Genomic DNA, 25968 nt, shown 5'->3' on the forward strand with positions numbered 1-25968 from the left:
ACCAATGGTCCTCCCTTTTTCCACCCCTTCTCTCCTTTGCTATAGTACACTCAGCATCAGATCAAGTTGGAAGCTCTGTCCTGTCCCTTATTAGCGATTTTGAGTTAACCCCTCTCTTCCCTTTCTTCATCTGTAAAGAAAGCACAACAAAACACTCCTGAATCACAGAACTGCTCTGCCTGGCATTGGATAGGCTTTCTCTTTTTCCCTCTTCTCTATCTGTCTCTGCCTCTCTCTTTGTCTCTCTGTCTCTTTTCTTTCTCTATACCTTCCCTCCCTCCCTTCCTTCCTATTTCTTTCTTCCAAGAGCAGAAACGCCAGTTTGCGGGAATCTCAAATTAAGTCATTAGCCAGACTCAGTCCCATCCCTGGCTAGATTCTGTGCTTCCCGCAGCCGCCGGTGTCTCATTCATTCCCTTTATTCTAAGGGCAGTCGAGTCTTGGGATGCTTGAAGCCACGGAGGCGGAATCAAGTCCCTCCCAGCGCTTTTGAGTCGGAGGGAGAGATGATAGGCGCGGGCTGGTGACCCCCTCCCTTTCCCCCACTCTTGGGAGCGCCAGCCGCTCCGCGCCCCTTGGCACCAGTACCTTTTCTCTGTAGGGAAGGCGAGCCCAGCCCGCAGCGGCGCGGCGGGGGCCGAGGGCGCCCCCTCCCTTCCTCTCGCTCCCCCTCCCCTTCCTCCCCTCCCGATACAATGACTGGGCCGGAACAGCGCATCAGAGGAGTCTCATTGGCAGCGGCCGCCCCAGCCCCCGGAGAGGCGGCGGGCGGGGGCAGCTGGGGAGAGAGGAGCCCAGAGCTGGGGCTGACAGCGAGAGGAGGCAGGCAGGACGGAAGGACTGCAGGACGCGAGGAAGGCGGCCCGGGGCGCTGCTTTAAGTGTGGATCAAAGCGAGGACGCGCGGCGAGCGACGGCGGGGGCGACGAGCAGCCCCGGGCTGGGGGATGCGGCGGGAGCTGGCTGCCCTGCGAGCCCGGGAGTCGGGCTGCGCGGCTCACGTGCAGAGCAGGAGCTTGGGCAGAGAGGAGGAGGAGAAGGAGGAAGGCAGACGCCGGGGAAGGCTCTGCGCAGAGCGGAGTTGCGGGGCTGGCGCAGAGCCGGGTCCCCAGGTCCCGCGCGGTGAGCAGCCGAGACAATAAAGTAGCGGTCGACAGCCCCACCGAGCGCCCGAGGCTGGAAGCAGCAGAGCAGGTAGGTGGGGGACTGCCCTGGGTGCCCCGAGCGCGCAGCTAGGGGCGACCGTGCGACGCGGCCACAGCGGCGCTTGCAGTGCGCCCGGGGCGCAGCGCGCGCGTTTGGAGACCCCCCAGCGGAGGTGCGGGTCCCGGGCGCTCCCGCGGGCAGGAAACCCCGCCCCGCCGCTCCACTGCTGCCTGCAGCCTCCGCCGGCGTCCCTTGGGCACTTGGCGCGGCGCTTTGGTCGCTTTGGTGGTTTGGAGACAGGAAGTTTGGCGGTTTCGGGGCGTTGGCGCTGGTGAGGTTTGCAGGCGCGCCGCCAGGGACCATGTGCTTTGGTTGCCGCGCGTTCGTGGGAGGGGGAGAGAAATGCTGATGAATCCCAGGTCGGGCTGCCCAGAGGTACTTTCAAAACGCGGCGAGAGGAGTGGAGGGGGGAAATCCCTTGCGTTTGCAGAGGATACTAAGGGTTGGGTTTGGCTGCCCTTTTCAAATAGGTGTGTCTGATCCTTGCCGCTCCTATGCTGAAGTGGCTGTATGCGTGTGGATCGCTCCCTATCTATTTTCTGGAGTATTTCACTTTTTACTTTCATCTGATGAGGGAAAACCCAAGACGATATTTTGGAAAATGCCATTCGATTTGGACTAGGGGATGAACTCTTCCTTTGCATTGAATGACTTGTGCTCCGAACGACACTGCTGAGCAGTGCCTGGTCTTGTTCACAAAAGGGGCGAGAGCTCGTAATAAACCTTCCCCGGGCCTGAGAAAGCTGCAGCAGGAGGAGGTCTCTCGTTCTCCTTTGTGTGGCCGCTTCCTTCCAGATGTGAGAGGGTTGGGCTAGGCGCTCCTGGGTGGGGTAATAATTATCTTGAACATTCCTGCGATCTGCTAGGACTTGTAAACATACCAGAGCCAACTCCTCTGAACTTTGCGAACCGACTTGATCTGCTTGCTGGTACCCAGACGGCTGCGTCTGGAAGGTGGCCCCTTGGTGGGGAAAAAGACCCCGGAGTGCTGACAGCCGCAGTCTTTCCGGAAAGGTGGTTGATCCTTCAAGGTTAGCTAGTTTCTGGATACCCCAGAAACTTGTCAACTCATTTGGAGGTTGGGTACAAGATGTTAGCGCAATTCCTGACATGCTGTTTCCTGTCCTAAAGAGAATGGGTCTGTGGAGCTTCCATATCAAACGTCTGCAGGGGAAGAGAAGCAGCTTCGCCTTATTTAACCTCACCAAGCTGCTTGCTCTTTGATCTCCCACACACATACTGTTAAGAGAGCTTACTATGGGACAGGCACCCCAATAGGCAGTTTGGGGGCATCATAAATAGTCCACAGAGTGGTAAACTAAGCCCTAGAGCGAGGTTAAGTAACCTGCCATAAGTTACACTGGTGATTTTCGGTTTACATGAGGTCTGTTTCCAGATGCCACGGTCTTAACTGTAACAGTGCCTCTAAAAAGGCTGTGCCGTTGTGGCATTGATGATGATGAAACAAAAATAATTACGATCATAACAACAATAACTACCTCCTGTGTTTTTCATAAGATTAAATTAGATGATGTTTAAAAGAGTGACTGAACCAAGGTGAGCACTCAGTGTATATTTTGGTCTCTAAATGTCATAAACTAGGTGATGGGTATACTCATGATTCTGTGAGTCTTCCTTCTTTTTTGTATATCTGAAAAATTGGAAATAAAGAGTAAATGTATGTGCACTCACGCGCACACCACATGCGTTCACCTCTACCTTTTGAACAGTGCTCGTTACATTTCCTAAAAGAGGGTCAGAAGAATTCATGCAATTCCCAGAACCTCTTGAACAGAAGAGGTTTATCATTTCCTCATGACATCTGCAGGTATTAATTAAACACTTCATTTGCTTCAATTCAGTAATGCAGGTGGAATGCATTTGAACACTATGATGATGGAAAATGAAGAAAGCTACCTAAAATACCATTATAGTGAGGTCTGATTTTCATGATCACTGGGAAAGTTCTCAGAAGTCACCTCTCCTGGGTGTGCAAGTGATTGCCTTAAACTTCACTTGGTTTTGAAATGAATAATGGTTTTGAATTTCCATTTTCCTGGCGGGAAAGTTAATGGGCTTCCCAAACAGGCAGACAAATGTGCTTGAGCCTGACAAGCTGGAAAAGTGTGGGAGGAGTTAACTTTACAGCCACTCCAGAATGGAAATACAGAGTTTTCTCAGGACTGTTTACTTGACTGGCCTCTATTTCCAGCAAGCCTGAGAATCCGAGCTCTCCGTTTGATTCCACAGATTTAATCAAGACTCTGCAGTGCTTCTGAGCAGACAAAAAGGAAGTTTTGGCTAACTGACAATACAAATAAGGTACATGGAAAACAGTTAAAAATACCCTGTCTTGTCCAGCCTGCAGTAATTGTCTGAAATTTCAGGAACTCTTCACAGTTATTTTGCACACATAAGTGAAGGCATCAGGCTTATTATACTGCAAGGGATTTCTCTCTCTCTCTGTCCCTCTCTTCTTCCCTCCCCCACTTACTCCTTCTCTCTCCCTCCCTCCCTCCATCCCTCCCTCTGTCCTTCCCTCTCTCCCTCCCCCCCCCAAATCTGCCCCAGAGATTTGATGTTATTATAAAGGCACTATTTTTACATAGTCAGTGATTGCTGAGGTTCACTGAAATTATTATCTTTAACCTGTAGATAAATAAATCATGTAACTCGGCTCATCAGCAAGACTTGGGTGTCTATTTCCTTACTTAGCTATCTCTCTTCTCTCTCTTTTTAGACATGGTTTTTGTTTTGTTTTAGAACTCCACTTATCTTTTTTTTTTTGGTAACTTATTTATATTTAAGTCATTAAGATTTTTTTCTCCTGGTAAAATGTGTGTCCTGTGCGGTTAGAGAGAACTGGTGAGATAGCAATTTTCTATTGCTAGATGCTTAATTTAGGGGCCAAACCTCCTATTTTCCTCAATAGCCTGATTAAAATTATCGTGTCATTAAAAAAAACTCTCATTCTTCCTGGTGAAATCAGTTTTTAACCTAATCTCATAAAGCGGTGTTTTTCAAAATGAAGGTCATGAAATCAATTTAGTGGGTCGCACCAGTATTTTTTTAAAGTATTACAGGACAGGAAGTATCAGCATCATCATATGTTAGTAAAGGTTCTGTAGTTTCATGAAACTTTGGGTCAGTTCTGTATCCGGGGCTGTGTGCAAACTCTGGGTTGCAGGATTAAATGTAATTCATACTGTGAGCTGCTGTCAAAAGGTTTGCAAGTCACTGCCACAGGGTGTGTTTGTATAATAAGTGACAAATACCCAATTTAAATGGAATTAGGATATATATATTCCATATATACAGGTTCGATTTTCTAAAAGGTACATAGGTAAGACTGACTTCAAGAGCATCTTGCTCAGGGCTGAACAGTGACTTCAGGATCTGATTCTTTTCATCTTAAGCTCTGCCTTTCTCTTCCTTCCTTTTGGTTCCTTGTTGGGTGGCAAGATGACTGTAGCAGTTGCCCGTTTGCACAGTTCCAGGTTCAATCTAACAGAAAAAGCATAAACCCTCCTTCCCCAGTTGTTGAGCAAAAAGTCTCAACACCAGTTCTGATTAGCCCAATTGGCTTGGCTGGAGGAAACCCCATTGCCCTAGTGGTGGAGTCCTATCCAGGCCATATGGACCATGGACGCTGGAGGCCTGGACCTCCAGATGAATACAGTTGCTGGAAAAGGGGCAAATGGATGCCAGGAAGTTGAATAAAGTTCACCACAATTTTCAAGTGCCTAACTCCGTGTAGGCTGATTTCTGTTCTCTTTGATGCCCAAAACGATGGAGGACGAACTGAATTATATTCAGGCACATAGGTTATCAATATGATTCCTCATGTGTGTAAGGAAAGCCTAGCTGTCACTTTTACTATGGTCAATATCAGGACTTGGCGATCACAATGCAAAGCAGGTCAAATGAATGGTGGTTTTTGTACTTTCCAGCGACACTGAGGGAAAAAGGCAGATATATTGATTTAAAACCCACTATAGACCCTAAGTCTCTTTTTTGCATCGATGTGTAAATCTTGGAAAGCAATTATTTTAATCAATGTGTTGTGCAAATGTGGTGAAAGTAGTTATTTAGAGTAGCGTCTTCAGGCAAATTATTTGAAGAGTACACCTCCTTATGGGCCAAGGCGAATGAGTTCTCTGCTCTGCAGCTCTTCATCTTGGAGATATTTATCTGTGTCTATGTTGCTTCGCCCCTGGGGATGTGCTGCTTTTAATTGTGCTCTGTCCTTTATGTACAATTATCCAGTGGGAAGGGGACCCTATTGTATGCGACTGAGGATAATGTTTGCTCCCAGCAGGGGATCCCCGGAAGTCAGGTGATCATGCTGGCTTGCCCGGGTCAGTCCTGGTTAATGTCTTAACCTCCAGTTTGAACGATAAATTACATGGTCACTTCATCTATAAAGGCTATTTTAGGGGGCCATGATTAGGGGTCTTTTTTTTTTTGCGGTACGTGGGCCTCTCACTGCTGCGGCCTCTCCCGTTGCGGAGCACAGGCTCCGGACGCGCAGGCTCAGCGGCCATGGCTCACGGGCCCAGCCGCTCCGCAGCATGTGGGATCTTCCCGGACCGGGGCACAAACCCGTGTCCCCTGCATCGGCAGGCGGACTCAACCACTGCGCCACCAGGGAAGCCCAGGGGTCTTTTTAATAGATTAAATTATAAAGAACTCCTCTCACCAGGCAAGATTAAATGGTATTTAAGGATGCGTGCTTAAGTGGTAGAAATATTATAAAGGAAAGCAAAAAAGTGAATGCCGAAAAATCATGAGAGTGTGGTGGGTCTCAACCTGGGGTGATTTTACCCCTCTGGGGACATTTGTCAGTGTAAAGAGAAATTGTTAGTTGTTGCCACTTGCAGGAGGGTGCTAATGGAATCTAGTGGGTAGACACCAGGGATGCTGGTAAACATCTTAACCATGCACAGGACGGTCCCCCACGACCAAGAATTATCCAGCCCCAAATGTAGATAGTGCTGAGGTTGAGAAACCCCGGACAGTGGTTACATTTGAAGGGGAGGGAGGGAAAGTGTTTAGGAGTGTCTGGGGCAGCACAGTGATGGATACATGGCTTTTCACTTGGACATAATTATGGAGCTGTATACTTATATTTTGTTCCCCTTTTTATGTATGTTATACTTAAAAATTTTTTAAGCATTAAAAAAATAAAGTTCTTACCATAATTGAAGGGTGAAACTCCTGATGCCTGGTAGCAACTTGTTCCGATGTAAAGACTAAGTAAATAATAGTAGAATTAATGATAATAAGAGCTGCTCACCTGTGCTGGGAATTACACTGCCAAGATTACGTAATGTTTGTCAAACTGGCAAAGCCTGTGTGTTGACCAGTCTTTTACAGAAGAGCAGGATAGGTTGTGGTTATAAACGCTGGCTCTCATGTCAGATGACCTGCCCTTAAATCCAACTGCACCACTTACTAATTGTGTGACTTTGAACAAGCGACTTAACCTTTTTTGTGCCTCAGTTTCCTCATCTCTAAAATGGGGAGAATAAGATTTCCTACCTCATTGGGTGATTATGAGGATAAAATAAGTGTTTCACGCAGTGCCTGCTACATATTAAATATTCCATAAATGTTAACTTTTTCCTAGCTTTGTGGAGGCTAGGAAGAAGTAGAAATAGCTATATTTTTTATTGAACACTATGTACCACATTTCAGTCTAAGCATTTTTCAGCTATTGTTTTCTTTATTCTTACGAATCCTGTGATCTGGGTGTTAAGGCCGTTTGTTATTACTCCCATTTTACAGATGAGGAAAACTGAGACTTAAGAAATTAGCAAGGAATAGAGGCTTAATTGCAACCCCAAGTCATTTCGACCCCAGAGCCTCTGGTCTCATTTATTGTGTCATATTGTTAGACTTGGAAGGGAGCTTTGAGATCAACTAACCTTCAAAAATGAGCCCCAAAGATGGAATGTGACTTGGCAAGTTATTTAGGGATGGTGTAGGGCCAGAACTGAGGTTTTCTGCCTCCCACGACGATCTATATTTTGAGGATACATGCATCCATCTCACAGAGCAACCATGCTGAGTGGGAGCAGGCATAGACCAGAAACGCTAGATCTGGTGTTGGGGAGATGTCTTCTAATCCAGCTACAAAAAGTCTAGTGCTGTGTTACTGGTGGAGGTGAACCCCTGGTGAATATGAGTTAATTTTAGATGATAGATGGAGAATTATTTTACTTTAGTGATTATTTATTTTAATGGGTACCCCCCAATTTTTTTCATTCAGACCTTCAAACTTTATTAAATAGTAGATTTCTTTCGGCCTTGCCAAATAACTATTAACAGACAATATTATTGCTTAAGATGAGGCTAGCAAGACACAGTGTCAATGTAAAATCGCTTAAAAATATATATTAGGTAAAACATAAGGTGGGTAGTATTGAAAGATGACGAAAGCTACGAAGGGGAAGATGTGAATGACTGAAGTCCAGGAAATAATACTGGGCTAGAGCAATGTCTGTCCAACTCTGTGCACAGGAATCAGTTGGGAATCAGATACTGATTCAGTAGATCTGGGGCAGAGCCTGAGATTCTGCATTTCTAACAAGCTCCCAGATGATGCTGATGGTGCTGGTCTATGGACCAGTTTGCCTAGGAAGGGATCAGAGAATCTAGAAGATTCTTGGACATGTGCTGGGTGCCATGGAGGATTCAAAGAAATGTAAGGTACAATGAGATATCACCTCACACCTGTCAGAGTGGCTATCATAAAAAAATCTTCAAATGACAAATGTTGGCGAGGATGTGGAGAAAAGGGAACACTCCTGCACTGTTGGTGGGAATGAAAATTGGTGCAGCTACTGTGGAAAACAGGATGGAGGGTTCTCAAAAAACTAAAAATAAAACTACCATATGACCCAGCAATTCTACTCTTGGGAATATATCTGAAAAAACAAAAACACTAATGTGAAAAGATGCATGCATCCCAATGTTCATAGCAGCATTATTTACAATTGCCAAGATATGGAAGTGACCTAAATGTCCATCAATAGATGAATGGAAAAAGAAGGTGTGACATCACACACACACACACACACACACACACACAATGGAATACTACTCAGTCATAAAAAGTGACATTTTGCTATTTCCAACAACATGGATGGACTTGGAGGGTATTATGCTAAGTGAAATAAGTCAGAGAGAGAAAGACAAATACTGTATAACTTATATGTAGAATCTAAAAAAATAAAACAAACTGGTGAATATAATAAAAAAGAAACAGACTCACAAATATAGAGAACACATTAGTGGTTACCAGTGGGGAGAGAGAAGGGTGAAAGGGCAAAACAGGGGAGAGGATTAAGAGGTACAAACTATTAGGTGTAAAATAAATAAGCTACAAGGGTATATTGTACGACACAGGGAATATAGCCAGTATTTTATAGTAACCATAAATGGAACATAACTTTTTTTTTTTTTTTCCTGCGGTACGCAGTATGCGGGCCTCTCACTGTTGTGGCCTCTCCCATTGCAGAGCACAGGCTCCAGACGCGCAGGCTCAGTGGCCATGGCTCACGGGCCCACGGGCCCAGCCGCTCTGCGGCATGAGGGATCTTCCCAGACCGGGGCATGAACCCGTGTCCCCTGTATCGGCAGGCGGACTCTCAGCCACTGTGCTACCAGGGAAGCCCGGAGCATAACTTTTAAAAATTGTTGATCACTATATTGTACACCTGTAACATATTGTACATCAACTATACTTCAAAAAAACCAAAACAACAGCACAAAGAAATGTAAGGGAATCCTGTTTCCCAGAAAGTTAAGCTAGTTGGGGAGAGAAGATGTGAATGAACGTGGGTGGTAAACTCCCCCATCCAGAGAGAGTGCGACACCAAAAGAGAGGTACAGGGACAGGGATCTGCCCCAGAGTGGCTGCAGTGGGGTAGCAGGAGCGGGTAGGGTTTGGCCTGAAAGATTTGTAGCAGCAAGTGGAGAGTTCCCAGACAGGCTGGATGAGCAGGAGGAAGGGTACAAGGAACATGGAAGACTCCAAAAAATGCCTTCGCCAGCAAAGTGGGGATTTCAGGAACAATCTGATCAGTACACTGAAACGTTTACTTAGGATAACCTCCCTTTTCAAAGAACAAGCCCCATTGCCCAGTCGTAATCGTCCCCATTTGTTGAGTCCCTATGAGTGCCAACTACTTGCCAAGTGCTTTCCAGGCAGTATATATTTCATTCCATTTCCAGCATGAACCACCGTAGCTCACACTTCATAGAGGTGAAAATGGAGACTTGGAGAGGATGCATCACTGTTCAGAATCACACATCTGGTTAGTGATAGACCTGGAATTCAAAGTCAACCGAGTCTGTGCTCTTGGACATCACACTGCAAGTGGCTCTGCTTTGTGTTATCCCCGACAGTCACAGCCTGAGTGAGAGGCTCAGCTCTCGAGAGAGAGCATAGCTCACCGGAGATTCTAATGGCTTATCTGGTTTCAGGTAAGAATATTGCCCTCTAAAACAGATCCTGAACCCTCAGCCAAAGTTGATTATATTCCTTTCTGCCGTGCTGAATAAACTATGACCAGACTGGAGTTTTTAGCATTGTGACCTTCCATGAGAAATAAGTTCAGAACTGCCCCCTCGCCCCAGCCCCACTCCTGCAAATAAACACTGAATGTTTTGTTGCAATGAGAAGGCGCTTTCCTTTGGAAATCACCAGAGACAGTTATTGGAAATAATTGTGCCTCTGCCACAGCATAGGGCCCATCACTGCCCTTCCTGATTCAAAAGGTCTTTCTGGAATACCAGCATCCACGTTCCAGCTGGTGCTTATAATAGCCGACAGCGGTGGTAGGGAACCCAACAACGGATGAGGCCTGAGGATTGTTTTCCGGCTTCCCTGGTTGCACCTGACTGAGCCCATCCCATCAATTCAGTCCTTGAAAAAGAGCAGGGGGACCATATGTGACCTGATTGGGAGGCATGAATCACAGAGCCAGCTCTGGCCCTGGTTCATCCAAGTGTACTACTCCGGCAGGGTTCTGCCAGATGAAGGCGGAGCTGGGGAGAAAAGGGTGCGGTGACCCTGGGTGGAGAGTCAGAAAAGCTGAGTTCTGATCGCAACTCAACAGCAGACTGACCTTAGCCAGTGTTAATTACCTCTCTGGATTTGTCAAGTGGGGGTGATCTTTACACTCTGAACCACCAGAAGTGTACTCAGACCTTCAAATCTTATTAAAGATTTGCACTTTATCCACAGCCGTTGCACTGTTCTCACTTTAACTTTTTAAAAAAGGGCTCAGAGAACACACTAGTGATTACTAATGTGCAGAGGATGGGGGAGGGGCGAGATAGGCATAGGGGATTAAGAGATAAAAACTGCTATGTAGGGCTTCCCTGGTGGCGCAGTGGTTGAGAGTCCACCTGCCGATGAAGGCGACACGGGTTCGTGCCCCGGTCCGGGAAGATCCCACATGCCGCAGAGCGGCTGGGCCCGTGAGCCATGGCCGCTGAGCCTGCGCGTCCAGAGCCTGTGCTCCACAACGGGAGGGGCCACAACAGTGAGAGGCCCGCACATCGCAAAAAAAGAAAACAAAAAACCCCAAAACTGCTATGTATAAAATAAATAAGCTACAAGGATATATTGTACAGCCCAGGGAATATAGCCAATATTTTTTTAGACTGTGTTTTTATTTATTTATTTAAAGAAATGTCTAAAACTTTAAAAATGAATTTATTTATTTATTTATTTATGGCGGCCGGGTCTTCGTTGCTGTGCACGGGCTTTCTCTAGTTGCGGCAAGCAGGGGCTACTCTTCGTTGTGGTGCACGGGCTTCTCATCGCAGTGGCCTCTTTTATTGCGGAGCACGGGCTCTAGGCACGCAGGCTCAGTAGTTGTGGTGCACGGGCTTAGTTGCTCCGCGGCTTGTGGGATCTTCCCGGACCAAGGCCCGAACCCATGTCCCCTACATTGGCAGGCGGATTCTTAACCCCTGGGCCACCAGGGAAGTCCTGTTTTTTATTTTTATTTTTGGTGGCACCTGCACGGCTTGCACGTTCTTAGTTCCCCCACCAGGGACTGAACCTGGGCCTTAGGCAATGAAAGCATGGAGTCCTAACTGCTGGACCGCCAGGGAATTCCCTAGCCAATATTTTATAATAACTTTCAACGGAGTATAATCTATAAAAATATTGAATTACTATGTTGTACACCTGAAACTAATGTACTATTGTAAATTAACTATAATTTTTTAAAAGTCTCAGATAAATAAATGCGTTTAAAAGAGCTTCATCAGTAGGGTGTTGGTGGACCATTTCAGTAAAATTACTTACTGTGTAGTAAAACTGAGCCTTGGTGTAACTTGTTCTACCAAGTAACCTTTCAGTATTTAAATAAATCTCAAAACATTAAGATAGTGTTACTTCTTTGATAAATCAGGAAAGTTAAGGGTATTTGAGGCAATCACAAATGAACTGATTGCATCCATTTAAACATGCAACTTGAAATGCAGGATCCTGATTAGGTAATGAAAACCATGTGCCCTTAGACTGGGAACAGAGAGCCCAGTCCCAGCGGGGCCGTAAGACTCAAATTGAGGACATATCATGGTAATTTGCTCCAACTGTGTTAAATTAATTCAATTTGTATTTTGAAGAGAGAAAAAGAAGCGTGTTATTTTATATACCTCCCTGTGCCCAGTCTAGCTGTACTTTCACTTCCTAAAGAATGGGCTGTCCAGTTTACTAGAGGTCAAAAGTTTGATTCAAACAAATTAAGAGTAAGAAAGCACTTTTGCAATGATTCAGCTGCTTTGAACAGTTCAAGTCTTGAGTGGTTCTTGATGTACTTTCTAGCACTGAGCTTAATTACACTTGGAAAAGCGTACTGGAAAACTATCATTGGTCCTTTTTAGATTTCAGAGAAAAGCTGTGAAAATGATAAAGGGTGTTTAAAAATTGACAGTTTGTCAGCAAGTGTTCATGATATTGGATAGATTCTTTCACTCTATAATAAGAGGGGGAAATGTAACTTTGTCTTCTTTCAGAGTATACAATGCAAACTCCCCCCTCCCCCACTTCTCCTACAGTTTCATTTATATAGTATTGTCAAGGAATAAGAAAATTTTTTCACTAAAGTGATTTCTCCAGGTGATTAAAGCTTACCTCTGCCCACCTACGTTATTTTTTTGCTTGAACTGTTTCTGATGGAAACATGGCACGTGCTTCTTTACTTTTTTTTTTTTTTGCGGTACGCGGGCCTCTCACTGTTGTGGCCTCTCCCGTTGCGGAGCACAGGCTCCAGACACGCAGGCTCAGCGGCCATGGCTCACGGGCCTAGCCGCCCCGCGGCATGTGGGATCCTCCCGGACCGGGACACGAACCCATGTTCCCTGCATTGGCAGGTGGACTCTCAACCAATGCGCCACCAGGGAAGCCCTCTTTACTTTTTTGCATGGAGTTTGTAAATGTGGTTAGAGCTTTCCTTGACTTGGGCTGGTCATGATAAACATCACTTTTCATTCCTTGCCATCATCCTGTTACTCTTTGACAGCTGACTTGTGTGGGGCTGAGAGCCTCTGTATAAATAATCACATATTTTTCTTCTTTTGTAGGTGCCATTATTCCCAATAATAGGGTTCCTCTGAGTAGTTAGCAAATCCCAGGCAGGGTGCTAAGAACGTCATATGCATTATAGTCTTGGCTAATCTGCCAAACACCCCCGCCCCTAAGAAATGAGATTATTCCTTCTATTTTATGGGTGAGAAAATTGAGATTTAAGGAACTAGTAGTGAGTTGTGGAGTGGGGATTTGAACCTGGATCTCTAAGTGAGAGATGCCTCTTGATAGGTAATACAAGAGTTGCCTCTGTTTCTCTTCTCTGCATATTTCTGTCTATCTTCCTGCTTTTAAAACCTTCACCCAGGTAGCCCAAGATGAGGTGTGTGCCTCTTTTACAGGGCATTTATTGGTATCTTCTTCTTTGAGTGTGGTTATGAGAATATTTCTGCTGACTCCTAGGTTCCCAGGCATCTTCTGCACAGTTGCAGTTTCAGGAAGTCAAACCTGTGAATTCATCTCTATGTGTGCCAAGGCTTTGGGTAGATTGATTATAGGATTTACTGCATTATGGTTTAGTGGCATAATCAAGAAACCTGCAATCAGAGGAATGCCTGGCAAGTCTATAACTCGGGTCAGCACACTTTTTCTGTGAAGGGCCAGATACTAAATATATTAGGCTTTGCAGGCCATATGGTCTGGGTTGCAGCTACCCAAATCTGTCTTTGCAGGGCAAGAATAGCCACAGATAAAACATAAAATGATGCATGAAGCTGTATTCCAATAAAACTTTATTTACAGAAACAAGCTGTGGGCAGGAGGTGGCCCACAGGCTTGTCGTTTGCCAACTCCTGTTATAATGGATGAAAGAACCACTCAGGGTATTTTAAAAGCCAAAGTAGGTAGAGAGTTCAGAGGCCATGTAGAGTAGTGACTTCTCCCAGGGACTCTGGAGACAATGCCTGGATTTGTCTCCTGGCTTCACCACTAACTACTGTAACTTAGCATAACAAATATCCTAACCTCTCTGTTTTCTGTCTTTAAGATTGGGAAAATAATAGTCTTCCCTCTCAGGGTTGCTTTGAGAATTGTTTGTAAGGTATGGAGAGCCATGAGCAGGACAAGAAAAGCACTATGTAACTTTTTGTGAAATTAAGAATCGCAATGAATCCAATTTCTGGTGAGCTAAAATATCATAACACGTTGACGGAGAGAACAGAGACTTCCTTTGCTCTGAGAGAAGCGGAGGGCAGTGATAGTTCCCGTCGGGTGGATGGATGTGTGGTGGGAGAGGATGGCTTTGTGAAGGCTTAGTGAAGGCAGCACAATGGGTCAGACAAGGCTGTGGCCCGGGAGTTACGGGAAGTGGGCTCCACACCACAGACAGTCTTTGACTTACAAGTCACTTCCCTTTAGGGCCTTGGTTTCTGCATCCATAAAATAATGGGGTTCACCTCGATTAGTGGATATAGGCTGGCTGCTCACAGGTTGCATTCTGCCTACAGAGAATTTGATTAGTTCCTAGAGTGTTTTTTAAACATTTGAACTCATCATCAGCAACTATGAATCAGGAGATTCCACAAAAATTCAGGATTCCTGGTTTTTGTTAAAAATTCAGAAGCTGTAACAACACTGGTTGCGTTCCTGCTTGGCAGCTGTGGACCGGCGCTGGGGCGTGGTGGCCCATGGGCTCTATTACGGATTGCCGTAGCAGAGAGTGTACGTGCCCAGTCTGTACCCTGGCCCTGGCCCTGGCCTCTCAGTCAAGCCAGCTTGACTTCCCACCACCTCTGCCTGCATTCATTTGTCTGAGGACTTTCTCTGACTGTGGAAGTGATGGTTTGGAAGTGCTGGGGAATTAAGACCCATCTCTCCAGTGATGAAGGGTTTAGCATCTGGATACTCCAGCTCCCTTGCCCATCTGGTAGGATAACTAAGATGAATATTCTGCACCATTTTCTAGAGTTGCCCCATGGCGTTAAACCCTGGTCACTCATGGTGATAGTTGATTTAATAGGACCTTTTAATTAATTAATTTTAAAATTGAAGTATAGCTGATTGAAGTGTCTCAGGTATATAGCAAAGTGATTCAGTTATAAATATATATGTTCTTTTCCAGATTCTCTTTATACATATATATATATGTGTATATATATATATATATATATATATATTCTTTTTCAGATTCTTTTCCAATATGGATTATTATACTGACTATAGTTCCCTGTGCTATATAGTAGGTCCTTTCTATCTATCTGTTTTATATATAGTAGTGTATATCTGTTAATCCCAAACTCCTAATTTATCCCTCCCTGCCTTTCTTCTTTGGTAACCATTAGTTTGTTTTCTGTGTCCATTAGTCTATTTCTGTTTTGTAAATAAGTTCATTTGTATCATTTTTTTAAGATTCCACAGCTAAGTGATATATTTGTGTTTCTCAGTCTGACTTCACTTAGTGTGATAATCTCTAGGTTCATCCATGTTGCTGCAAATGGCATTATTTCATTCTTTTTTATGGCTGAGTAATATTCCATGGTAAATATATATACCACATCTAATAGGACACTTTGTTTTGATGGCCTTTCCTTTCATGTTTCATTTCCCCTAGTGTCCCACTGCTGTTCCCTGGGATGAACTCTCAGATAAACCTCAGATAAACACCCCACATTTAACCCCTTGCCCAGGGTCAGCTTCCAGAGGAAATCAGACTAAGAAAAACATAGTCCCTGCCACTGAGGCCAAATGAGAATTGCCCTTGTTTTTCATCATGCTTGGGCAGTTTTTCTTGGGTAGAGAAACAGTTGTCCATCCCATGTCCTTCAAAAGAGGGAAGGTAAAGGAGTGAGTGGGCTGAGGATTTCTAGAAGAAGGGGAGTTTATTTCCTTGTGTAAGTAAAGAATAGACAGAAAGCTTTTATGCAAGTGATGTTTACTTTTTGAAGTCTTGTTACCAAACCAGATTTTTTTGCCCAATGCTCAGCAAGCCAAAACTCTGAGACCCTTGCAGCAAAGAGAGTTTATTCACAAGGCAGCCAAACGGGAAGATAGGAGAACAAATGTCAGATCCGCCTCCCCGAAAGCAAGGGGCTCAGGGTATTTATGGGATGAAGAATAAAGTGGCAGGGCAGGGCAGTCTGAGGCGTGGGAAGTGTGGGGGAACGTGATTGGAAAAAGTTGCGGTAATTGTCCTTCTGTGCAGGTGTAACTAAGCTACAGGCCTCTGCAGGTTCAAAAATGGAGGCGCTTAGCATAATGTGAAGGTGGAGTTTTTAGCCCTTTGGCCTCAAAGGGTCACCAGAAGCACACTAACACATGCCTAGTTGGAGGGTATGTGGTCCTATCCAGTCTTAACTGGCTCAGCTTAAACTAGACACAGGTGACTCCAAGTTCCTGGGAAACTGCCCTGGCAAACATCTTATTGTTTAGGTGACATGCTGCTAGGAAGACATGCAAGTCTTTCCTAGCAACAACTATAACGACCTTGATTAGTGAAGGCAGGTGAGATGGATTTGACTCATGATTACTACCCATGGTTTCAGCCTTGCCTCTATGGGTAACTGAATTTGTGATTCCTGCAATAGAGGATCCTTATGGATTCTTAAAATGGGACTATTTGATGGGGTATTTTGTGAGAAGCAATCCACATCTCTAGATTATGATTGGTGAATTGTTTTAACCTGCCTGAGAAGATTTGTATTTTAAAAGAGGCAATTTGAGAGTAAAATTTGTTTTCTAATTGGGTGACCAACCATCCCCGTTTGCCCGGGGCTGCAAAACTTCCTGGGATGAGGGACTCTTTGTACTAAAACTGGGAAGGTCCTAGGCAAACCGAGATGAGTTGGTCACCCTACTTTAGCTGCAGGTCACACACAGGACCTTTCAAAGTCTAACCTCTGAAAGATGATGTCCCTCCAATACATATATATTTCAAAAGAAAATTATATTTTTAAAATGACCCCAAACTTAAATGTCTGCTAAAATAAAACAGCTGTGTCTAGATTTCTAATTGTAAAAATTGGAGTGAGTTTAAGAGCATGACTTTGGTTTTGCTTTTTGTCTGTACCTCTGCTTGCCGTTTGGACTTGGCTGGCTGTGGGGTAACAGAACATTGTTAGTTAAGGGAATGGATTTGGAAACATTCTGTACCTCTTCCTTTTCACAGTCTCTACTCAGTCAGTCAAGCAGGGGCTCAACAGGTGTGCTCCCCACATTTGAAGCTCTAGGTTCTCTCTTCACGGGTGAAAGGGCACCTGGAAAAGTCACCTCACCTGTGTCCAAGGGGAAACCACTTACATGTGCATTTGCTCTGCCCTGGGTTCTCTCTCATCTTTCTTCTCCTGGGTGTTCATCTATTTTTAGTAACATTGTTTTTTTTTGTTGTTGTTGTTTTTGCGGTACGCGGGCCTCTTACTGTTGTGGCCTCTCCCGTTGCGGAGCACAGGCTCCGGACGCGCAGGCTCAGAGGCCATGGCTCACGGGCCCAGCCGCTCTGCGACATGTGGGATCTTCCCGGACCGGGGCACGAACCCGTGTCCCCTGCATCAGCAGGCGGACTCTCAACCACTGCGCCACCAGGGAAGCCCTAAGTAGACAGTTTGATGTCGCTGCAAATGTACAGGAGCCCATGATTCCACTATTTTTTTTAAGTTTTAAATCAATTTTATTAAGGCATCATTTACATACAATGAAATACACCCATTTTAAGTGGACAGTGGATAGTTTGATGAGTTTGACAAGTGTATGCATCAGTGTAACCATGTGTCAATCAAGATATGGAACATTTTCATCACCCCAAAAGCCTCCTCTCACAAGGGGCCGCTTCTTAATTGTTCTCAATTTGCTTCAGAAAGGAGCAGTCCAAACTCAGATTCAGGAGATGGTTCTCAAAGTGTGCTCTCTCAACTAGGAGCACCAGCATTTACTGGAAACTTGCTAGAAATGCAAATCTTTGGGCCCAACCCCTGACCTGCAGAATCTGAAACTCTAGGGTTTGGACCCCACAATCTGTGTGATGTTGGTGAAAACTTAAGTTTGAAAACCATTGCACTAGATCAACTGAGGTTTCTTAAAATGGGCAACTGGAGTGGAGCCAGATGGGTCACAGAAATGTTTGAGAGCCTGCCCTGGAATCAAAAGGAAGCTGATAAAGTGTTTTCTGAAGAAAAGGCTAGGTGGGGCCTGCAGGATGGATTTGAAAGCAGAAGGTTGGAGTCAGGAGGACCAGCTCCTTTTACAGCAGGCTCTGGAAGGCCCATTGTCACTGCAAATATATAGGAGCACATTGCTCCATTACTTGAGGTCTTTGGTAGTTTTGGAGTCTTCATGCAATGAGGCGTTTGAAACGACATTATCTTATGATGAGATTTGGTGGTTAGGTAGTTTTCCTCCCCTTTGAAAGGATTCAGGTCATATGTCTGATCCTGATGCTACTTTCGTTAGAATTTTTTTCCTCTATTCAACTCTTCCTCAGCCTTTATGATGTCCATTTTAAAAATTTATGTGTGTGATTTGTTGCTTTTTTTCTACAAGGTTGCTAGGCTGAAAAAATCAACCTGATACAGGGTAGTGGCTGGGTAAGTCATCACAGAGGAAAATGGAACAAAGGGAGTTTATTGTACGGATTGTATGCTACTTGAATAGACAAGAAATACACACAGATTCTAGCTTCAGGAACAATGTCGGCTGATGTGCAGACTTGGTTGGTCAATAGATTTTTAGGGAGAAGAGGAAAGGAAGTATGTGATTGCTTTGGAAAGAAATATGGGCAGAGTGAATGGATGCTAAAAAAGGTTATTTGAAACTTGGAAATGCAGCAAAAAGATCACTGTATGTCTTTTCAACACGATACCAGAGCACTGTTCAATCAAGCACTCCCAGGGGTCATCCAACTCTCCAGATGAAGGTAACCTTAATTCATGATTAACTAGTGATTAGAGCCCAGATTATGTAAACTTAAATGTTAACTTGTTGAAAACTGGTAATATCCAAATGAGTTCTGTCTAGTAGACATTGTATTAGTTTCTGATTGCTGCTGTCAGCAAATGACCACAAATTTAGTGCCTTAACACAACACAAACTTATTTTTTTAATTAATTTTTATTGGCATATAGTTGATTTATGATGTATTAGTTTCTGCTGTACAACAAAGTGAAACAGTTATACATATACCTATATCCACTCTTTTTAAAATTCTTTTCCCATATCATTACGGAGTACTGAGTAGAGTTCCCTGTGCTGTACAGTAGGTTCTTATTAGTTATCTATTTTTATATATAATAGTCTGTATATATGTTAATCCCAATCTTCCCGTTTCCCCCTTGGTAACCATAAGTTTGTTCTCTACATCTGTGACTCTGTTTCTGTTTTTTAAGTTCATTTTTACCATTTTTTTAGATTCCACGTATAAGCAATATCATAAGATATTTGTCATTTTCTGTCTGACATTTCACTCAGTATGACAATCTCTAGGTCCATCCATGTCACTGCAAAAGGCATTATTTTGTTCTTTTAAATTTTTTTAATTTATTTTTTTTATACAGCAGGTTCTTATTAGTCATCCATTTAATACACATCAGTGTATACATGTCAATCCCAATCACCCAATTCATCCCCGCCCCCCCACCACTTTCCCCCCTTGGTGTCCATACATTTGTTCTCTACATCTGTGTCTCAACTTCTGCCCTGCAAACTGGTTCATCTGTACCATTTTTTAGGTTCCACATATATGTGTTAATATACGATATTTGTTTTTCTCTTTCTGACTTACTTCACTCTGTATGACAGTCTTTAGATCCATCCACGTCTCAACAAATGACCCAATTTCCTTCCTTTTTATTGCTGAGTAATATTCCATTGTATATATGTACCACATCTTCTTTATCCATTCATCTGTCAGTGGGCATTTAGGTTGCTTCTATGACCTGGCTATTGTAAATAGTGCTGCAATGAACATTGGGGTGCATGTATCTTTTTGAATTATGGTTTTCTCTGGGTATATGCCCAGTAGTGGGATTGCTGGATCATATGGTAATTCTATTTTTAGTTTTTTAAGGAACCTCCATACTGTTCTCCATAGTGGCTGTATCAATTTACATTCCCACCAACAGTGCAAGAGGGTTCTCTTTTCTCCACACCCTCTCCAGCATTTGCTGTTTGTAGATTTTCTGATGATGCCCATTCTAACTGGTGTGAGGTGATACCTCATTGTAGTTTTGATTTGCATTTCTCTAATAATTAGTGATGTTGAGCAGCTTTCCGTGTGCTTCTTGGCCATCTGTATGTCTTCTTTGGAGAAATGTCTATTTAGGCCTTCTGCACATTTTTGGATTGGGTTGTTTGTTTTTTTAATATTGAGCTGCATGAACTGTTTATATATTTTGGAGATTAATCCTTCGTCCGTTGATTCGTTTGCAAATATTTTCTCCCATTCTGAGGACTGTCTTTTTGTCTTGTTTATGGTTTCCTTTGCTGTGCAAAAGCTTTGAAGTTTCATTAGGTCCCATTTGTTTATTTTTGTTTTTATTTCCATTACTCTAAGAGGTGGATCAAAAAAGATCTTGCTGTGATTTATGTCAAAGAGTGTTCTTCCTATGTTTTCCTCTAAGAGTTTTATAGTGTCCAGTCTTACATTTAGGTCTCTAATCCATTTTGAGTTTATTTTTGTGTATGGTGTTAGGGAATGTTCTAATTTCATTCTTTTACATGTAGCTATCCAGTTTTCCCAGCACCACTTATTGAAGAGACTGTCTTTTCTCCATAGTATATCCTTGCCTCCTTTGTCATAGATTAGTTGACCATAAGTGCGTGGGTTTATCTCTGGGCTTTCTATCTTGTTCCATTGATCTATGTTTCTGTTTTTGTGCCAGTACCATATTGTCTTGATTACTGTAGCTTTGTAGTATAGTCTGAAGTCAGGGAGTCTGATTCCTCCAGCTCCGTTTTTTTCCTTCAAGACTGCTTTGGCTATTCAGGGTCTTTTGTGTCTCCATACAAATTTTAAGATTTTTTGTTCTAGTTCCATAAAAAATGCCATCAGTAATTTGATAGGGATTGCATTGAATCTGTAGAGTGCTTTGGGTAGTATAGTCATTTTCACAATATTGATCCAATCCAAGAACACAGTACATCTCTCCATCTGTTGGTATCATCTTCAATTTCTTTCATCAGTCTTATAGTTTTCTGCATACAGGTCTTTTGTCTCCCTAGGTAGGTGTATTCCTAGGTATTTTATTCTTTTTTTTGCAGTGGTAAATGGGAGTGTTTCCTTAATTTCTCTTGCAGATTTTTCATCATTAGTGTATAGGAATGCAAGAGATTTCTGTGCATTAATTTTGTATCCTGAAACTTTACCAAATTCATTGATTAGCTCTAGTAGTTTTCTGCTGGTATCTTTAGGATTCTCTATGTATAGTATCATGTCATCTGCAAACAGTGACAGTTTTACTTCTTCTTTTCCAATTTGTATTCTTTTTATTTCTTTTTCTTCTCTGATTGCCATGGCTAGGACTTCCAAAACTATGTTGAATAATAGTGGTGAGAGTGGACATTCTTGTCTCTTTCCTGATCTTAGAGGAAATGGTTTCAGTTTTTCACCATTGAGGACGATGTTGGCTGTGGGTTTGTCATATATGGCCTTTATTGTGTTGAGGTAGGTTCCCTCTATGCCCACTTTCTGGAGAGTTTTTATCGTAAATGGGTGTTAAATTTTGTCAAAAGCTTTTTCTGCATCTATTGAGGTGATCATATGGTTTTTCTCCTTCAATTTGTTAATATGGTGTATCACATTGATTGATTTGCGTATATTGAAGACTCCTTGCATCCCTGGGATAAACCCCACTTGATCATGGTGTATGATCCTTTTAATGTGTTGTTGGACTCTGTTTGCTAGTATTTTGTTGAGGATTTTTGCATCTATATTCATCAGTGATATTGGTCTGTAATTTTCTTTTTTTGTAGAATCTTTGTCTGGTTTTGGTATTAGGGTGATGGTGGCCTCATAGAATGAGTTTGGGAGTGTTCCTTCCTCCACAATTTTTTGGAAGAGTTTGAGAATGATGGGTGTTAGCTCTTCTCTAAATGTTTGATAGAATTCACCTGTGAAGCCATCTGGTCCTGGACTTTTCTTTGTTGGAAGATGTTTAATCACAGTTTCACTTTCAGTGCTTGTGATTGGTCTGTTCATATTTTCTATTTCTTCCTGGTTCAGTCTTGGAAGGTTATACCTTTCTAAGAATTTGTGCATTTCTTCCAGGTTGTCCATTTTATTGGCATAGAGTTGCTTGTAGTAGTCTCTTAGGATGCTTTGTATTTCTGCAGTGTCTGTTGTAACTTCTCCTTTTTCATTTCTAATTTTATTGATTTGAGTCCTCTCCCTCTTGATGAGTCTGGCTAATGGTTTATCAATTTTGTTTATCTTCTCAAAGAACCAGCTTTTAGTTTTATTGATCTTTGCTATCGTTTCCTTCATTTCTTTTTCATTTATTTCTGATCTGATTTTTATGATTTCTTTCCTTCTGCTAACTTTGGTTTTTTTTTTTCCTTCTTTCTCTAATTGCTTTAGGTGCAAGGTCAGGTTGTTTATTCGAGATGTTTCCTGTTTCTTAAGGTGGGATTGTATTCCTATAAACTTCCCTCTTAGAACTGCTTTTGCTGCATCCCATAGGTTTTGGGTCGTCGTGTCTCCATTGTCATTTGTTTCTACGTATTTTTTTATTTCCTCTTTGATTTCTTCAGTGATCACTTCATTATTAAGTAGTGTATTGTTTAGCCTCCATGTGTTTGTATTTTTTACAGATCTTTTCCTGTAATTGATGTCTAGTCTCATAGCGTTGTGGTCGGAAAAGATACTTGATACAATTTCACTTTTTTAAAATTTACCAAGGCTTGATTTGTGACCCAAGATATGATCTATCCTGGAGAATGTTCCATGAGTACTTGAGAAAAATGTGTATTCTGTTGTTTTTGGATGGAATGTCCTATAAATATCAATTAAGTCCATCTTGTTTAATGTATCATTTAAAGCTTGTGTTCCCTTATTTATTTTCATTTTGGATGATCTGTCCATTGGTGAAAGTGGGGTGTTATAAAGTCCCCTACTATGAATGTGTTACTGTCGATTTCCCCTTTTATGGCTGTTAGTATTTGCCTTATGTATTGAGGTGCTCCTATGTTGGGTGCTTAAATATTTACAATTGTTATATCTTCTTCTTGGATTGATCCCTTGATCATTATGTAGTGTCCTTCTTTGTCTCTTCTAATAGTCTTTATTTTAAAGTCTACTTTGTCTGATATGAGAATTGCTACTCCAGCTTTCTTTTGGTTTCCATTTGCATGGAATATCTTTTTCCATCCCCTTACTTTCAGTCTGTATGTGTCTCTAGGTCTGAAGTGGGTCTCTTGTAGACAGAATATATATGGGTCTTGTTTTTGTATCCATTCAGCCAATCTGTGTCTTTTGGTGGGAGCATTTAGTCCATTTACATTTAAGGTAATTATCGATATGTATGTTCCTATTCCCATTTTCTTAATTGTTTTGGGTTCGTTATTGTAGTGTTGTGTTTCTTGCCTAGAGAAGTTCCTTTAGCATTTGTTGTAATGCTGGTTTTGTGGTGCTGAACTCTCTCAGCTTTTGTTCTGTTGTGTTTCTTGCCTAGAGAAGTTCCTTTAGCATTTGTTGTAAAGCTGTTTGGTGGTGCTGAACTCTCTCAGCTTTTGCTTGTCTGTAAACGTTTTAATTTCTCCATCAAATCTGAATGAGATCCTTGCTGGGTAGAGTAATCTTGGTTCCAGGGTTTTCTCCTTCATCGCTTTAAATATGTCCTGCCAGTCCCTTCTGGCTTGCAGAGTTTCTGCTGAAAGATAAGCTGTTAACCTGATGGGGATTCCCTTGTGTGTTATTTGTTGTTTTTCCCTTGCTGCTTTTAATATGCTTTCTTTGTATTTAATTTTTGACAGCTTGATTAATATGTGTCTTGGCGTATTTCTCCTTGGATTTATTCTGTATGGGACTCTCTGTGCCTCCTGGACTTGATTAACTATTTCGTTTCCCGTATTAGGGAAGTTTTCAACTATAATCTCTTCAAATATTTTCTCAGTCCCTTTCTTTTTCTCTTCTTCTTCTGGAACCCCTATAATTCAAATGTTGTTGCATTTAATGTTGTCCCAGAGGTCTCTGAGACTGTCCTGAGTTCTTTTCATTCTTTTTTCTTTTCTTCTGCTCTGCAGTAGTTATTTCCTCTATTTTATCTTCCACATCACTTATCCGTTCTTCTGCCTCAGTTATTCTGCTACTGATCCCATCTAGAGTATTTTTAATTTCATTTATTGTGTTGTTCATCGTTGCTTGTTTCATCTTTAGTTCTTCTAGGTCCTTGTTAAATGTTTCTTGCATTTTGTCTATTCTATTTCCAAGATTTTGGATCATCTTTACTATCATTATCATGAATTATTTTTCAGGTAGAGTGCCTATTTCCTCTTCATTTGTTAGGTCTGGTGGGTTTTTATCTTGCTCCTTCACCTGCTGTGTGTTTTTCTGTCCTCTCATTTTGCTTATATTACTGTGTCTGGGGTCTCCTTTTTGCAGGCTGCAGGTTCGTAGTTCCCGTTGTTTTTGGTGTCTGTCCCCAGTGGCTAAGGTTGGTTCAGTGGGTTGTGTAGGCTTCCTGGTGGAGGGGACTAGTGCCTGTGTTCTGGTGGATGAGGCTGGATCTTGTCTTTCTGGTGGGCAGGTCCACGTCTGGTGTTGTGTTTTGGGGTGACTGTGGACTTATTATGATTTTAGGCAGCCTCTCTGCTAATGGGTGGGGTTGTTTTCCTGTCTTGCTAGTTGTTTGGCATAGGGTGTCCAGCACTGTAGTTTGCTGGTCGTTGAGTGAAGCTGGGTGCTGGTGTTGAGATGGAGATCTCTGGGAGATTTTCGTCGTTTGATATTACGTGGAGCTGGGAGGTCTCTTGTGGACCAGTGTCCTGAATTTGGCTCTCCCACCTCACAGGCACAGCACTGACTCCTGGCTGCAGCACCAAGAGCCTTTCATCCACACGGCTCAGAATAAAAGGGAGAAAAAGTAGAAAGAATTAGTAGAAGTAGAAAGAAAGAAAGAAAGAAGGGAGGGAGGGAGGAAGGAGGGAAGGAAGGAAAAAAAAGAAAGAAGATAAAGTAACATAAAATAAAGTATGATAGGGCCTCCCTGGTGGCGCAGTGGTTGGGAGTCCGCCTGCCGATGCAGGGGATACGGGTTCGTGCCCCGGTCTGGGAGGATCCCATATGCCGCGGAGCGGCTGGGCCCGTGAGCCATGGCCGCTGGGCCTGCGCATCCGGAGCCTGTGCTCCGCAACGGGGGAGGCCACAACAGTGAGAGGCCCGCATACCGCAAAAAGAAAAAAAAAAAATAAAGTATGATAAAATATAATAAAGTTATTAAAATAAAAAAGAATTATTAAGAACAAAAAACGGACGGATAGAACCCTGGGACAAATGGTGGAAGCAAAGCTATACAGACAAAATCTCACACAGAAGCATACACATACACACTCACAAAAAGAGGAAAAGGGGAAAAAATCATAAATCTTGCTCTCAAAGTCCACCTCCTCAATTTGGGATGATTCGTTGTTTATTCAGGTATTCCACAGATGCAGGGTACATCAAGTTGATTGTGGAGCTTTAATCCGCTGCTTCTGAGGCTGCTGGGAGAGATTTCCCTTTCTCTTCTTTGTTCTCACAGCTCCCGGGTCTCAGCTTTGGATTTGGCCCCGCTTCTCCGTGTAGGTCGCCTGAGGGCGTCTGTTTTTCGCTCAGACAGGACGGGGTTAAAGGAGCAGCCACTTCGGGGACTCTGGCTCACTCGGGGAGGTGGAGGGGGGGGGAGGGAGGGAGGGGCACGGAGTGCGTGGCGAGCCTGCGGCGGCAGAGGTCGGCGTGACGTTGCATCAGCGCGAGGCGCGCCTTTCGCTCTCCCGGGGAAGCCGTCTCTGGATCCCGGGACCCCGGCAGTGGCGGCCTGCACAGGCTCCCCGGAAGGTAGGTGTGGACAGTGACCTGTGCTCGCACACAGGCTTCTTGGCGGCGGCGGCGGCAGCAGCAGCCCCAGCGTCCCAGGCCCGTCTCTGGGGTCCGCGCTTTTAGCCGCGACTCGCGCCCGTCTCTGGAGCTCCTTTAAGCAGCGCTCTTAATCCCCTCTCCTCACGCACCAGGAAACAAAGAGGCAAGAAAAAGTC

At 43.4% G+C, this 25968-nt stretch overlaps 1 protein-coding gene across 5 annotated transcripts in view; it reads left to right on the forward strand.

The window, feature by feature from the left end:
• The first annotated feature begins 753 nt into the window (after positions 1–753).
• The window catches only part of FRMD4B (FERM domain containing 4B), a 322972-nt gene continuing 297757 nt past the window's right edge, over positions 754–25968 (forward strand). For 3 of the 5 annotated variants that reach the window (XM_082637923.1, XM_082637922.1, XM_082637926.1), the window contains exon 1: positions 754–1193. The gene's annotated coding sequence lies outside the window, so the exon portion shown is untranslated. Of the gene's footprint in view, positions 1194–1337; positions 1581–25968 lie in introns of those variants that run through there. The other 2 variants (XM_082637925.1, XM_082637927.1) reach the window with 1 other exon arrangement.

This window comes from Mesoplodon mirus, assembly GCF_964341445.2.
Source record: "Mesoplodon mirus genome assembly, chromosome: 12".
Lineage (NCBI taxonomy): Eukaryota > Metazoa > Chordata > Mammalia > Artiodactyla > Ziphiidae > Mesoplodon > Mesoplodon mirus.